The following is a 16999-nucleotide window of genomic DNA, read 5'->3' on the forward strand; positions in this document are numbered from 1 at the left end:
AGCCCCACTGTGCCATTCTCTATTGTCCCGCCATGGATTCTAGAAAAAGTAAGATTTAAACCTGTTTAAGACTGAAAAAGGAAAAAATACAGGCAAAAATAAAATGAGTTAATACATTAAAGGAAATTATTCAGAATATGTATAGGTTTATACAGATGCATCTTAAACATTGGGCAATAGAGTAGTGATAGTGCTCATCATTCAAGAATTAAATGTAATATCAAGTAAAAGGAAGACATAGTACTTGACATAGCTCAAACAATGTTCACAATTAAGAGGGCAGGAATAGAAATTCAATTCATGTGTAATTCAACAATTCAAGTATTGTGAAGGAACTGATGGAGAGCTGGTTAACCCAAAGTGAAGAACTTGTCAGGAGACCGGGATGTCTTACACAGGAATATTACAGAGTTACTGCATAAGTGAAAACACTGTGCAATGCCACTAAATTCTGCCGGCCTACTTCCGGACAATAGTATTCAAACCCTTCACCAAATCTTTACCCTTATTACATGTCCAAATAAGGTTATTCTTCACTCATCTATGTCTCTATTGGGTATTGAACTATAAACAAGACACTATGCTGACTACTGTTGACTGAAGTCACGTAGTCAGACCAGTCTGACCATCTGCACAAAGCACAGCATATCTCCATCTGACCTTGGTTACCATAGGACACAGCCAGCCTTATCAAGACAGCTGCTTATCCCAGCCAACCTTAGTAGACAGAGAGATGAACCGCCCTGGAAGAGACAGGTCATGACCTATTGCTCTCAGGATAGAAAATGACCAGAGGATGACCTGAGGAACACAAATATTTCCCCCACAAGTATGGTCATAAAATAAAGCAAGGCTGAGGTTAAAAGTATAATCAAATCAGAAATGAAAAAGTAATGGCAGGAAGAGTGGGACAGAGGAAATAAGGGCCAATGCTACTACAGCATTCAAAGGAAAGTAGGAGAAATGAGAGGAAGCAATAGAAATAGAAAGGAAGAGGACATTTTATCAAGGATGAGGTTTGGTCACACCGGTCTGAACAGTACATTAAACATAATGAATAAGCATGCAACAGGTAGATGTGATCATTGTGGACTACAGGAAATGGTGGAGCATGCATTTTTACATTGTCCTAGACATCAACAAGAGAGACAGACACTTAAAATTACACTCCAAAGGAATCACATAATAACAATGATCATAACTTCATTTATGTAGCACTTTTCAAAACACAGTGCTTTACAATAGACAGACACACATTTAAAATGCAAAGATAATAAAACAAACTAAAAGTCATAAAAACTAATTACATTATAAAAGCACACAGCAAATAGAGGCAAATTTATTAAAATGCAATGAAATATAATGAAATCACTGAAAAGCAATTTTAAACAAGTGGATTTTTAACAGTGATTTAAAAGACGAAACAGAGTTTGCAGCCCTGATCTTCTCAGGCGAGTGGTTCCGAAGTCTAGGAACCCAAACTGCAAAGGTTCTATCACCTTTGTGTATCAATCTGGACCTTGGAACAACAAGAAGTGACCCATCCAATGATCTCAGGGAGTGGGAAGGGACATAGGGCAATAGGAGATCTGATAGATAGCTTGGGCAAGGCCTCTCTATGCTTTGTAATAAATCAATAATATCTTAAAATCAGTTCTCAAAGTAACAGGTAGACAGTGAGGGGAAGCCAAGATCAGTGAAATGTGATCATGTTTCCTAGACCGAGTTAAAATACTGGCAGCAGAGTTTTGGATGAACTGGTGGTGAGAGACAGATTTTTTGCTGATGCCAGAGAGCATAGAATTACAGTAGTCCAATCAACTGGTTATGAAAGCATGAATGACAGTTTCCAGATTTTTGGCAGAAAGAAACGGTCTAATCCTTGAAATGTTTCTGAGATGATAAAATCAAAAATGACACCAAGGTTTCTGTAATGCTGAGTTACTGAATGAGATAGTAAATCAAGACTGTTCGAAATTTGGTTGTTTGCACTATCTTGTCCTAAGATTAATATCTCTGTCTTATCAGCATTCAGCTGCAGGAAAATCTGTGACATCCACTTGTGGATGTCGTGCAGACAGTTTAGCAGATTGAAAGTTGTTTTCGGGGTCACAGTTTAGATATATCTGAGTATCGTCTGCGTAAAAAATGGAAACTGATATTATGTCCACCTATAAGGTGGCATAGAGGGAGTATGTAAATGGAAAAGAGGAGTGGACCTAGCATGGAGCCTTGGGGCACCACCTTGAACATCCACTGAAGCTGACCTAGAATCAGTGATACCAATAAAGAAACGTTTATCTTTTAGGTAGGACCTGAACCATTTCAGAGCAGTGCCACTGATATCAACCCAGTTTTCAAGACGGTTCAAGAGGATATCATGGTCATTGGTACTGAATGCTATCATGGTCAGTGGTATCAAATGCTGCACTTAGTTCTAGGAGAACAAGAATGGATTTATGGCCAGCATCAGCTGACGGCAATAGGTCATGAATCATGACTTATTAATCAGCAGTTTCAGTACTATGTTTTTTTCTAAAACTAGATTGGAATTTCTAAAAAGGTATATTATTTTCATGAATAAAAGCAAGCAGTTGATCTGCAACAACCGTTTCTAAAACCTTGAGCTTAGAAGTAAGCCTAAAATTGTTAAGATCAGAAGAATCACTTTTTTAAAAAGTGGTTGAACAAGAGCAGTTTTTAAAAACAGAACCGGTCAACAGAGAGCAGTTTAAAATTTGCAGAATAGAGGGGGAAACTGTAATAAGAACGTCCTTTAGAAATTTTACAGGAAGAATATCCGAAGGACAGGTTGATTTTCACTATCATATCAGTCAATGAAGATGGAGAAATTAGATTGAATGAGCAGAGGGAAGCTGTACAGGGCTTCTCAACAGTAATTGGAGAATCTAGAGGGAGAAATGCAACATCTAATAATTGAGACCTTCTGGGTAAAGAAGGAAAGAAATTTGTTGCATTTCTCAAAGGTGGCATCTGTCCTGGATGAGGATCAATGACACTGCTCACAGTTATTAACAACATTCTTGAGTTGGACTGATTTGTTTTCAATTAGAGTAGCTAGGTAAACAGATTTAGAATTTTTTACCTCTGCATTAAAAGTAAAAGACCAGTGTGTTGGATTTAGTGGCATCTAGTGGTGGGGTTGCAGATATGGCATTGTGACATGGTGGGCTCTGTAGAAGAGGACCCATTCCCTATGTAGATATAAAGGGCTCATTGTAAGCTAACAAAAACACAACAATTCTTATTTCCATGGGATTATACACTAATTAAAACACACTTATGAATATTATATTCTCTTTCTGCCCTTTCTGTTCCACTAGCTGCCACTAAATTCTACACACTGCACCTTTAAGAAGAGACCGAAGATGTTCCAGGTGAACTGCGAGTTTAGATGATTTCCACAAATACTCCACCCTGAACTGAGGGGCTGCATAAAGGGTCAGTATGATTTAAATAAGGAGATTTTCAAACTGTAAATCATGCAAAGATATTCCAGTAGAGCCCCAGATTAAAATTACAGACCTGGAAATGTGCAGAGTATGTCTGTCTTTATTTAACCAGAAAATGTGTAACACAAACATAGTATGCCCTAGCAATGCTAAACATGTTATTCTGGCTGAACAGAAGAAGAAGAAGAAGAAGAAGAACAGAAGAAATTAAAAGCATGGCAAGAAAAAATAATAATATGTAAAAAATCATAAGTGTAAATGGGACAAATGTTGTGTTCTCATCCACTTCATCACACAGAGACAGGGGTTACTTCCTCAACCCATATAGGACCACTAGATACCACGTGACCATCAAAACTCCATCCATAGATGAAGATCCTAAGGTACAGCTAAAAGCCCTGAGGAAAAGCTAGTAGGTGGACCTTGAGTTAAAATTTGTTGCACTTGTGTAATGAAAATAAGGGCCTACTTGTTAATAAGAAAACAGAAATAAACTTGACACATGGACATCATGAAACACCTCGAGTGAGCAGCATCACAATCTGGTTATTTAAAGGAGACTGTTGTTTAAAGGTGCTAATTCATCAGCAGACAGGTGACAGCTGTATCCTGGGGCTCCATCTGCAGAGTGAAGCCTTGGAAAACACAAGCAGCCGCTCTTCAGGGCCCTTCTGGAGCCTGTTTATCCCATGTTGATTTCAGAAATAACCCATTTGAGGTTAGGTAATGGCTGCAATCAATAACTGATGCCTCTCTGTCAGTGTGAAAGTCCTGGCCCAGAGGCACACAACATGACTCCACTGCTGATGCATTGTTTACTACCTGCTACATACAGAGTCAGAGAAGATGTGTGAATTCACATGCCAGAGCTGGCATGCAATATTTTCTAGGTTTTCTGTATTTTCCAGCAGTGATGTGGTGTTGCTGTAGCAGTGTGGCTTCTGATACAAAAGACAAGACGTGATGAGTGAAACACGAAAAACATGATTTGAAATGAAAACATGTTTTGGCAAATTATTGGACCAGAGAAAATAATTCCTACTATATACCTGATTCTTTTCCATATAATAAAGGAAACACACATTTTCAAGTGCAGGACCTACATATAACATATCTGACATTTCCCCATGCTGTATTGAAAACCTTCAGGTTTGTACTTGTGAGATATTCTCATATGAAGATGGTTCCCTTTAAATGTTTCATAATTGCTGCAGTAAAGAAAATTAAAAGCTTAATGAGACCTGTCTTGCAGAATATACTTGGCTGATGATGGTTCGACCTCTGCATTAGATTGAATATTTTTGCCATTAAGACCGTAATTCTGAAGGAACACAAGAGGTTTCATAAACACTACATCATTTGCTCCAAGGCCAGGGTAGAGGTCAAAAAGAGTGAACAGAAAGCAACAGGATTATTCGGCACACAAAAACACATTGAAACAAAGTTTTATTGGACTTATTGCATCTATTATTAGCATTTCCTTCACATATTTTTTCCACAAAAGCCAGTTGCTGCAACTAAGTAAGTCTTCGTTTCAATCATCTATAGTAATGAGCTTTAGGGTAGTGACCAAAAGAATGAGATTACAGAGAAAAGCTACTAAAATTTGTTTTCTTCGTAGGTAATTGGGCTCACCCTTTTAACCTCAGTACTCAATACAAAGTGCTTGTTGGATTGTCTAACAATCTGTCCTGTGTTACCAGCATCCCCCCACACCTTTCTAACAGTGGGATCTGAGGGACAGGCCTTGGGCAGTGTTTGAAAATTTTTGTATCTTTGCAAAACCTATGATCCGACAGTCATGCTCACTTTACAGTGATTAGCCAGATGTGTGGAGGTCTGGAAGTAGAGTTTTTAACTCCTTAAGTCTCAAGCTTATTTTTCATTCTTCCCACAACTATTTCTGTCATTTACATGCAAGCAACCAAGTGCAAGACCATGAATGTTTTTGAGGAGAGACTGTCTGAAAGTGTTCATTATTTCCATTTGTGCGATTTGTCACCTCTCAGTCCTCTTTCTGATGGAAGGTTTTTTACCCTACCTTTGAGTGTGCCCATTTGGAACAGTTATAAACACTTTTGCCTTTAAATAATGTCATACAACCTTGTTTGTTTGAAGTATACTGAGTTCTTTAAAACTCAGACATCTGGAAGAAGCTCAGAGTCGGACCACAACTCCCTCACAGGGGTCAGTTGAGGTGGTTTGGTTATCTGACCAGGATGACTCAGGTATTCAAGGCACCCCCAACTGGGAGGAGAAGCTTTCTACATCATATCATCTCATTTCCAATAAAGAGGTGTGTCTACCTGATAAAAGACTTCCCCGTGGAATGTTTATGTGTTTCCTTTTTTAAGCCTCTTCCCTCCTCAACCCTCCTGCTGGAAAGCTTAATGAGCGAGGGAATTAAAGCTTTGAGTTCAGAGAACACAAAGATATCAAAGAGTTCATACTATCCCCCTCAAGAGTCCACACTGTCCACAGAGCTGTCCTCACCAACCTGTAGTGCAGCTAGAGGGACATGATCCCTCACTAGCTTCCCACCAACCAACAAAGAAAACTTTGCTCAGGTCTCCGGGGTTGGCAACTGCTTTTAACCCCAGATTCACAATTTTCTTCAGACATTTTTCCTCTTCTATCACTGACACTTATTGAAAGGTTGCTCTGGTAAAAATCGATATCAGCTGGTGCTTGTGTCTGCTGTCTTGTTAGAGACTTTCAGCATCATAACCAGCTGTCACTGGTGAAAAGTAACTAAGTACATTTACTCAAGTACTGAACTTTATTATTATTATTTTGAGGTACTTGTACTTGAGTATTTCCATTTGATGCTACTTTATACTTCCACTCTACTACATTTCAGAGGGAAATATTGTACTTTCTATTCCACTACATTTATTTGACAGCTTTATTACTTTTCAGATGATTTGATACAATGGATAATATAACAAGCTTTTAAAATACAACACATTGTTAAAGATGAAACCAGTGGTTTCCAACCTTTTTGGCTTTTGACATATTACAAAAAGCAGTGTGCAGTCGGGGTCACATTTCACATGTCTATGAGTTGTTAACAGTCCCACCAAATAGTGATTTTTCCCTCTAAACTTCTCACATGCTTTCATTTCAATAAATGTTCAAATGATTCAATATTTCACCAAAAATCAAAGATTAGAGAAAAAGTCCAAAAACTGGAAACAGATTTGTGTATCAGAACTTTGTTTTTTCTTCTTTCCTCTCCCATTAATCATCTCCACACCCCTCAGATTTATCTGGTGACCCTTTGGAGGGGCCCGACCCCTAAATTGCGAACCACTGGACTAAACTAGCTAACCGTATATAAAGTAGTGTAAACTAGCTCCACCTCCAGCAGCTACAACAGTAACATGCTGCTCTAACACTGATGCTTCACTATTAATAATCTAATGATGTCATATATAATAATATATCAGTCAGAGGGATCAAACCACTACTTTTACTGCAATACTTTAACTAAATCAGTCTCATAATACTTATGTACTTTTACTTCAGTAGGATTTGTCATGCAGGACTTTTACTTGTAATGCAGTATTTTTACTGTGCTGTATGGTACTTGATCTGAATACTTCTTCCACTGCTGCCAATGATGGGAATGACATGAAAATGCAGGGGCTTATGGGTGGAGGGAAATGGACTCCTGTTAGCCAGCACTTGATCAAGAAAACCAGACATAACAAAATGAAGAAGGAGCTATGTTAACTACTTCACCCTTGAAATCAATCCACAAATGTCTGACTACTAAAATAATTACCAAAAGTGACCGTACTGTTCTACAATAAGCTTAACTTTTTTATTTGATTACAGTACAATAAAATTTCTCACAGTTCTCAAGCAAAAAACCACTTCAAACAATTGCTTACTTTTTACATATGCCTCACAGGTAATTGCAAAAACCTCCTTTGAAGTGTTGCCTCAGCAGTGTTTAATAAATGATGCTCTTCGAATAAGGCGTGAAGCGTTTTGCACGGGATTTATGTCTGTGCATGACGGAAAGCTTCTGAAACAGCAGTTAAGCCAGTGAAACTAATAATTAGACATTCATGGCTTCTTGTGTGGAATCTAAACCCACAGTGAACTAATGCGTCATCCTGACATTATCCACTGTCCTTGCTGTGAACAGGTTTTACTGAGAAAGAACTATTTTCTACCAAAGTATGACCAACTGTTCTCTGTGAAACTCTTAAACTGTTTAATAGTCAAAATGAGGAGGTGCAAGTCTAAAGCCTTCTTCCAGGATTTTGGAATGATAATACTCTATTTCATTTGAGTTTGGAGAAAATAATGCAGCTTAGATTGGAATCATTTTCTGTAAGATAAAGATGAATGAAACAGAGGGGAAATTAATGTGCATTGAAGCTCTGATGTTAGTATGTTAATGTGAAAGACTTGTTTAAATTTTTCTTATGAGCGACATACCTTGCATAGTTTAGTATAGTGCGTCTACAGTATATGTATTGGGAAGAAAATGACAGATGTGTCAGAACCACTCGTACAAATAGATTCTGCTAAGTGGCTCAGATGAGTGATTTAAGAGAAGCAATTTTCTTGCACTTAGAATTTCTCTGAAGTACAAAACGAGTGAAAATTCTCAAGTGGTCCAGACCTGTCTAACGAGTCATGAACAGATAGTCTGCCTTTCTCTACAGCGGAAAAACACTCATGTGGCCTGAAATAATAAATCTTTCATTTGAAGGAATTTGGATTTTAAATATGATACTGAAATTAAGACAACTTGATGCAAAAATTTTCTGTTCACCATATCATCATCAGCATGGCTTGCTAGTTTACGGTTTTTTAGATTTTATGATTATTTGGTTATTTGTGGGGAAGCAGCTTCTCTCACTCTTCTTGCAGGTTGCTGTTCAGTATCCTCTTTGGCACCTGATAACATCACCTACTGTAGATTATATACAGTAATCTCTCCTCTAATATCTCTGTGACTGTCACATGACCACCTCTCATATTAGTCATGGAGCGCTTTCCTTTAGAAATATGTTTTTCTAGCACTTAACTTCATGTCAGAAAGTATATTTCCCCTTTATGTCTGTCACCGTACAGCACGTCATTGACCACACTCTGCTGTTAATGTTTCAGGTCTACTATTACCATTACTGCCACTAATACATTTGTTACATTTTTGCCTGCTAATTTCTGACAGCAAGACTTGAAGCTCTGTGGTGTGAAATTCCATTTTTTACTCTTTGGGTACACTTTTATGAATGAAACTGACCCACATACGTAGCGGAACAGGTCGCCTTATATGATAAATCATTTATAGAATTTCATGGGTGTCAACTAGTGAACTAATGTTCACCTCCTCACATACATGTGACATTCATCAGGACATTCATGATTAAACCTGCATGTTATACAGGCTGATGGCTTGAGGAATAAAAGAGTTCTTGTATCTACTTGTTTTGAGGGGTTTTTTTTGTAGAAGTCTATTTCCCCGGGTCAGGTTGCTGCTGTAACTGAATTTGGAGTGAAGGGGATGGATACTATTCTGTAATATTTTTTCTAGTTTTTGGAGGAAAAGTTTGATGTACAAAAAGTCAAATATTTAGAAGAAAACTTCTTCTTCTTTTTCTTGCATGAGGCTGAATGTTTCGCAGGACACAAGTAAGACCCAAAGTTCTGAGCCAAAACCTACAAATCCAAAGTCAAGTACAAAAAAAATCATTACAGTTTGTGCCCTTCACCAAATTTAGGCAGACTTTCGAAGGACCACTACAAACTGCAAGGTGAGGGGCACATGACAGATGGAGACAGCTGAAGGCATCAGTAGGCTAAATTTGGTAGCTTTGCTAGCTTGTCTACTACAGTAACGCTTTACTTGAAGTCCCCCTATTTATCATTTTTAAGCAGTATTATGACACACTATAATACAGTAATAAGCAGATATAAAGGACATTTGAAGTATTTAATAATGTACAGTATTTGTCAACAATTATAACTTGTCACATTTTTCCAATAAAAACTACATAACAAGGTGGTCATCCAGAGCCCTTATCTGTCACCTGGCCTCTGGCCTTCCAGTGGTCCCTCGAGAGTCTGCCCCAAGTTCCCCTAAATTATTAAACAGAGTAACATTAGCACAGTAATTTTACATAAATTATGAATGCTTTTTTTCAAAAAGAAAATGATTATAAAATGTATATAGTGCCTGTGACACAATCCTGAGCAATCAGTCTCTGAGCTGAATGTTTGCATGTTGTTATCTGTTGTTTGTCGACCACAGCAGAGTTTTTACATCTCAATGTGATAATCTGAGCTATCATCTGCTGTCTGTCTGCTGCTCTGCACCGACAAACACACCTTTCCCTCCTGCTCCTGCTCACACAGCATGATTGGCTGCTGTCAGATTGATTCAGGTGATATGTAGATACTGCACTGGGCACTGCTGGTCATTTTATCCATGCGCCAAGCGACCGCTGTATCTCATAATCATATCATAACTCATTGAATTGTCAATCATTTTTTTGGCAGATTGGGTACACAAAAATGACAGATATTTATGTGTAATACAGAATACTTAATTGATCAAAAATATGTCTTTTAATGCAGAGTAACAGTAAGTTACAATTAAATTGAACCCTCCTTTTGTAATTATTTGGAAGTATATTCTAAACACAACAATAAGGGTATGTATTCAGGATTCATTAAAGGGCTTTAGAAAAACAAAAGCAGGGAACTGATTTACTGTTATACAAAGAATTTCCTAAAATCTTGGGATCACCTTTCCAGTACAAGTGTACTTTCTTAAAAGGACCAGTGTGTAGGATTTAGGGGCATCTAGTGGTGAGGTTGCAGACTGCAACCAACTGAATATCCCTCCCCTTCCAAGCGTGTAGGAGAACCTACGGTGGCCGGGAAACCTGTGAAAAGTGTGAAAGGTCCTCTCAAGAGCCAGTGTTTGGTTTGTCTGTTCTGGGCTACCGTAGAAACATGGCGGTGCAACATGGTGGGCTCCATGGAAGAGAACCTACTCCCTATGTAGATATAAAGGGCTCATTCTAAGGTAGCGAAAACACAACGATTCTTAATTTCAGGTGATTATACACTAATTAAAACATATTATATTCAGGAATATAATATGTTCCATTTCTGCAAAGCCTGTTCTGCTAAATGCCACTAAATTCTACACACTGCACCTTTAAAAGGGAGGTATCATGCTTTTCCTTATTTTCAGACATATATATAATGTCACAATGTCGGATGTTCATGTTAAAAGTGGCCGATGTGTCAAATAACAAGGTAAATGTATGTAGCAGTAATCCCTGTGAGCAGAAAGCCCTGTCTTCAGACTGCTCTGAACGCTCAGTTTCCAACAGTTTTTTCTACTTTAGGCCCAAGCTGATGTCAGTTCATGATGGATTTCTTAATATGGACATCTGCTACATGCACAGCACATGAGTTTGCTGCTCCGCTCCGGGAGTAGTTACGCCAAGCCACAAGGCCATTACACAGCACAGCAAAGTAAAATAAGTAATTTACCTGTTGGAAGTATGCTGGTTGTCTGCAGCTCTTCATAAAACATCTCACTGTGGCTGTTTCTGCTTGAACTCTTCCTCTCTGCATTATTTCTAACCGATCTGCTGAACAAATAGCTCCAAATAGCTCCATATGTTGTTGTTTCGACCAGTTTTAGCGCTGCCTGTCCTGTAAATTCTTCACAATAAAAGTATCCCATTAGTTAGTCATTGAAAAGCTTTTAATTTGAAGCAGTAAAGCAGGAAATGTTTGGTTTGCAATGACGGTAAAGTTACACAACTCTGATACATAAAGCTGACCAATCAGAACAGAGTGGGCTCATCGGGAGGGGGGCCTTAAAGAGACAGGAGCGTAAGAGAAACTATGTATATTGAGGGGCTGCATAAAGGGCCAGTGTAAGATAAATAAGACATTTTTTCAGCTGAAATGAGCATAATAGGTCCTCTTTAAACTTATTTCCATCCTGTAATGTGTATCATAAAATCCACTTGTCCGCTATGCTACATTTTTTATAATGTACATAATACCATGTAATTTGCTGCATTTATGCTTTGTCTGCAGTAAAATGTGTTCATCATCCTCTTCAGCACCACAGACAGCTGACCTTCCTAACAGTTTGGCCCACGCACTTACTCTTAAGCACTTTTTCTTGTAACATCTGAATATTTAAGAGCATTCTTACCACAGAAACACTCTCAGAAAACTTTTTTAACCTTTAAAGTAAATCAGCATCTGGAAACAAGGTCCCAGACAGTCATTCTACTTTGTTTTTAAATGTAATTTTTTTTAGGTTGTCTTCTTGTTTCTTGATGTTGTCAGCAGCACAAACTAAATTTCATTCACCTCCGGAGCACATAACTATCTGCATATAGACACCGGAGAGGGTTGTTTGTGTGTGTGTGTGTGTGTGTGTGTGTGTGTGTGTGTGAGTGATATGGAGAAATTGGTCATTTAAAGCTGCAATAGTTACTTTATTTGGCCGCTTGGGGGCAAAAGAACTCCTCAACAAGCTGAAAAACATGCAGCCTGGGTCTCTGGCTATGTCCACATTACATGAGGAAGTGACCAAAATCCGATTTTTTTTCTTTTTAACCTTTTAACCTTGAATAACCTTTTTAACCTCCATGTTTTTTCACGGAAGTGTTAACAAACCAAATCTTTCATATCAGATCTGGGCCACTTGCATATGTGGTTCTACATCTGATTCATATTGATCTCTGGATATGCGAACGTTCAGATCAGAATTCATAAGTTTGGTTTTTTTTATGTTTCACTTCTCCACACATACTTCCTGTCGTCATCATTCAGTGTCAGCACCTCACAGCCCGGTAAAAATAAATATAGAGGAGATCAACAACAGCGACAGGGATCAATTGAGAGAAATTTTCAAATTTGTTTGGCATTCAAGGAGACGCTTCTATTCAAGCCAAACTGGAGGGAACTTATCATAACCGAATGCATCCATGTTTATGATTTCACTGTCGCACAAATGATGGTATTGTTGTTATTCTTGTACGCATGCAGCTCCGTTACATCTGCACATGTGTGGCAGTTTAGGACCTCAACGGTGTTCACACATTACATACATGATGCTTACAAACATGAATGTGAACCAAGCAGCAACTACCACGGCTTGAGGTTGAAGCTAATGCAGAAGGACCTTAAAGTGCAATACCACCAACAGCCACTAGATGATCCATCTAACTCCCATTCAAAAAGCTTCAACTTCTCTCTAGAAATACTAAGTCAATCATTTTTTTTCAACAAGTCATTCTGGTCTCAATCTTTCAATTCCGGACCTTTAATAACTGTGCTGGTGTTCATTTTGGAAATGATTGCTCTCTTAATAAGATTTTAAGACTTGTATTAGCTTTGATGCCTAGCATATGTTGATTGACAGCTGTGATTGGCAGTTGGCTCACCTGCTGCTCTCCCTGGCTCTAGGACTATTGTCGCAATATTTCACTAAATTTGATGTTACATGATTATGTTACGTGCCCTGTTAGCACAATTTAGCTAAAGTAGCTAACATTAGTAGAGTGAAGCGCTTGGTGCTCCCAGTGAGCTAGCATTAGGGTCTGAGTTAGCGAAGTGTGTTTCAAGAGCGTGAAAGACAACACCCTGTACTCCGTATTTGGAAGGTCTTGGCTCCAAACAGAAAAGATGGCACCGACCATAAACTGCAACTCTGGGCTTCAAACTGGCTCCAGTGAAACCAACGGGTGACATCACACCTCACTGCATCCATTTTAGCCATATACAGGCTATGATGTGAACCATCAACACGTGTGAACGTAGCCTCTGTGAGTGACCCCTCTCACATTATACAGTCATTTAATTAGTAATAGTATACAGCAGTGGTATGCAACTAGCGGCCCGTGGGCCTTATCTGGCCGTGTTTGGGACTTGCTCATCCAGATCATGGGAGATACATTGACAGGTTCAGCCCTTATCAGAGGCATGGATGTTAACTAGACATACATTAACCAGCCTTCATCCTTGAACTCTTTTCTCTTGTAAAAACTGAAATATACTCTTTGAAATTACTTCAGATAAAGTATCTAGTCTCTATGTATATATTTGTGCGTGTACGTGTTTTTTCATATCAATATGCATCCATATTTTCTGTCTAAACCTCCAGTAATTTTTTTCTGTATGACAGGTGGGTAATTTTTCCATCTGATTCAAATGGGTTGTGATTTTTATGAAAAATAAGCCAAAGGAATTATGGTTATCCTGAGACGAGACGGCAGAAAGTGTATTAGCTGGAAACAAAACAAGTTTGAGTTCATTTGTGCGGTGATAAAACAGCAGCTGAGTGACAATGACGAAAATACGGTTGATAAAATGTGATGGTGGAAAAAACACGATAGAGGAAAGATGCAATTGATCATCTGAGCAAGTAAAATTAGAAAAACAACAATGGGCCTATAGAAACATCATCAGTTTAAAAGGAGGAAATCAGGATGACAGGCTTAGAAACAAACGCACCGGGAACAGAATCCAAATGACAACACACACATAACAATGTGGAAAACTGAGGCATAATAAGATCCTCATGAATTCACATGGGGAATAAAAGTATAGTTGGATTGAATGAGCTCTAATGTAGTAAAAATATCACTCAGTGTGGTAGAGACTGGAGTGTGTGTGTGTGAGAAAGCAAGAGCCTGACTGTCAGCCAATTGCCCTGAATCACTTCAATTATATACAGTATGTTAACATAGCACTTCTTTCTTATTCAACTAAGTTTCAGCATTTTTAACATCATATAAGTGTATACAAAACCTAATCTACATCATGTAAATAACAGAAACATAAGTCAACAATACATTTTCTGTCTATGCTGCAAAAATATCAATTTTAACAAGTGCTTTTGTTACTATTTGTTCTCCTATAGACAACAGTTGCCTTTCCTTCCAGTGCGTTTTGTGTTTCCTAACACTCCTTTTGCATTACCTTGCAACACACGCTAATGTATGGCTAGGGCTGTACTGTAGCTACAGTTATATGGCTGTAGCTCTGGTGACTGGGCTATTCCTTAAAGATCCCCTCCAGACATGTATTAGAACATATTAAAACTCTTAAAATCCTTAAAATGACATCCTTTTCCCTCATAAAAAATTCCAGAATCTATGAATATGCAAATATATTTCATTTCAGAAGTCCTACCTCACTGTAAAGTCCATTCTCAGTGTTTGTGCACTGGAGGCTTCAAGTTTCCACATCACACCTTTGTAAGCTGAATATTGGACCAGGATTGGCTTTAACCTAGTTATGATGTCACAAATAAAGCTCAAACATCCAACTGTAGGAGCAAGAAGGAAAACATATTTTGAGTGGAGGGGGACTTTAAGATAGGATGACATGTGTTACCACCAGAGGAGTTCAGCTTCACCACAACACTCCACATTGACCTTTCAAGAGCTTTGTATTTATTCTATTATTGGATTCTACAAAACACATTTTCTCAAGCGAAAAAAATCTGCTAGTGGAATGACATTATTTTATTCTGTTACCATTAATATCAGCTTTTTTCAGAGTTGTAAAGTTTCTTCACCTCACAAATACTACACCGATGTTAAAAAATCAAGTATGTGTATGCCATTTTAATGGCTCAGGCATTGAAACTAAACACTGTAATGAAAATTTAAACATATGCTACAAGTCAAAAGTACACTACACAACAAAGTGATGCACACACCCGAACATCCCAGCCCTATGTGACTGTTGAACGTGTCATTCCAAAGCCATGGGCTGTTATGAATGAATTCATAACAGCTTCCACTATTCCTGGGGAGGTGTTGGGGTTGAGGTCAGGCCAGTCAAGTTCTTCCACACCAAACTAAGAAAACCATTTCTTTATAGACCTAGCTTGGTCAAAATATAAAATATCACTATCTGCTATATAGGATAAAGTTTTACCTTTGGAACTACAGTAAGGGATCTATCCAAACCAGGAAAAACAGCCCTAGACCAAAACTTTAGTAAAAATTAGGGCATTTGTCAACATACTTATATAGCTATATAGTGTACACTTCCTTATTTTGTCTCTGACAGTTGACAGTTGAGTTTCAAAAAAATCCACCATATATATATATATATATATATATATTATATACATAGAGAGAGAGAGAGAGAATAAACTGTAAAATGCATAGACATTTACAGAAAATGTTTCTTCCTCACAACACATCACTGCCTTTTCTTGAGCAAACTGAAAAAATAGCAAACCTGTCAGCTTTCTCACCCATTTGGAGTTTGCACCTCTGGCATTGAACAAACCGCCTGAGTGACAGGTGATCTCTGACAAGAGCGGCACTGACGCAACAAAGCAACGGGCGCTTAGCACCACAGATGGAGACACGCTCAAGAGAAGACACGGTGATCTCAAGGACTAGCACTTAAATGTTGTGCATGTGTGATGAAGGCTAAAACACTCTGATCATCAGTGAAGCATCTCCAGGTAATAAAAGCTCCTGCCTCATCAGTATTTTACCCATAAACAATTCAGAGAGAGCTACTGCTGTCATATCTTCCTCCTCACAGCACTGTTCTCAATGCTGGAAACATGCTTCTGTACAACGTTAATATGCTTTTCAGACAGAATAGGAGATGGGAAACATCAAAAGCAATAAAGACTATAAGATGTACAGTGTATTGTTGCCTTTGTGAATGCATATCTGCATTCTACAGCTACACTGGAGACACTGTTGCAATGTTTTGCCCCAGGGCACACAGTCAGGTATTAAACACTCTGCGCTGAAATTTTCAAACAAGACTATTTTTAAACTCTCCTGCCAATTTGCAGTTTCTCTGGGTTATTACCGCCAGAATAACTATGCTAATTGTTTAATAAGCGCACTTTGCTCTGCATCAAAGGAGAGATTTTTGCATATTATTTCCCGCAAGTTCAAAGCTGTCGTTATGCTGAACAAATGGCCCTGACCGCGGAGGCTGCTTTTAAATGCACCAAAGAGAGCAGGGTTAGAAGACGGCCATGTAATTGCATAATTAAAACAAGGTTATCAAAGTCTAAAGCATAGCATTTTGTCATATATTTGCCTTTAAAAAGCTATAGGCCCCTTCTGTGCTCTGTGCTCCAGGCCTTACAGATCTTAATTGGGCACCAGTGTCAAGTACTTAGGCGCTATCTAATGTGATTTAATTTATTCACTTTCTTCCAGACACAAAAACCCCTTACTACACAATGAGAGAATCACTTTTTTGTGAGTGTTTCTTAATTCAGAGGGAAAATTCCGACCAAGGTTGATTGAGTTGGGTCTCTAATCTCTCTTTGCTTTCAGTATGGGTGGGTGGGGGGGGGGTTGAGGGCAGGCACTCCTTCAAGTTCACAGAAAAACAGTCTCTCCGTACTGCTGCGTACCTGCCATGTGGCGTCTCTGGGGGAGGGGGAGTGGCGTTGTGAGGATTTTTGGCGTGACAGACACGGCGTCGGCCTCGGTTAAGGAAGCAGAAACCCTCGGAGGTCTGAGTTG

The sequence above is a fragment of the Thunnus thynnus genome, chromosome 24 (assembly GCF_963924715.1).
Source record: "Thunnus thynnus chromosome 24, fThuThy2.1, whole genome shotgun sequence".
NCBI classification, from domain to species: domain Eukaryota; kingdom Metazoa; phylum Chordata; class Actinopteri; order Scombriformes; family Scombridae; genus Thunnus; species Thunnus thynnus.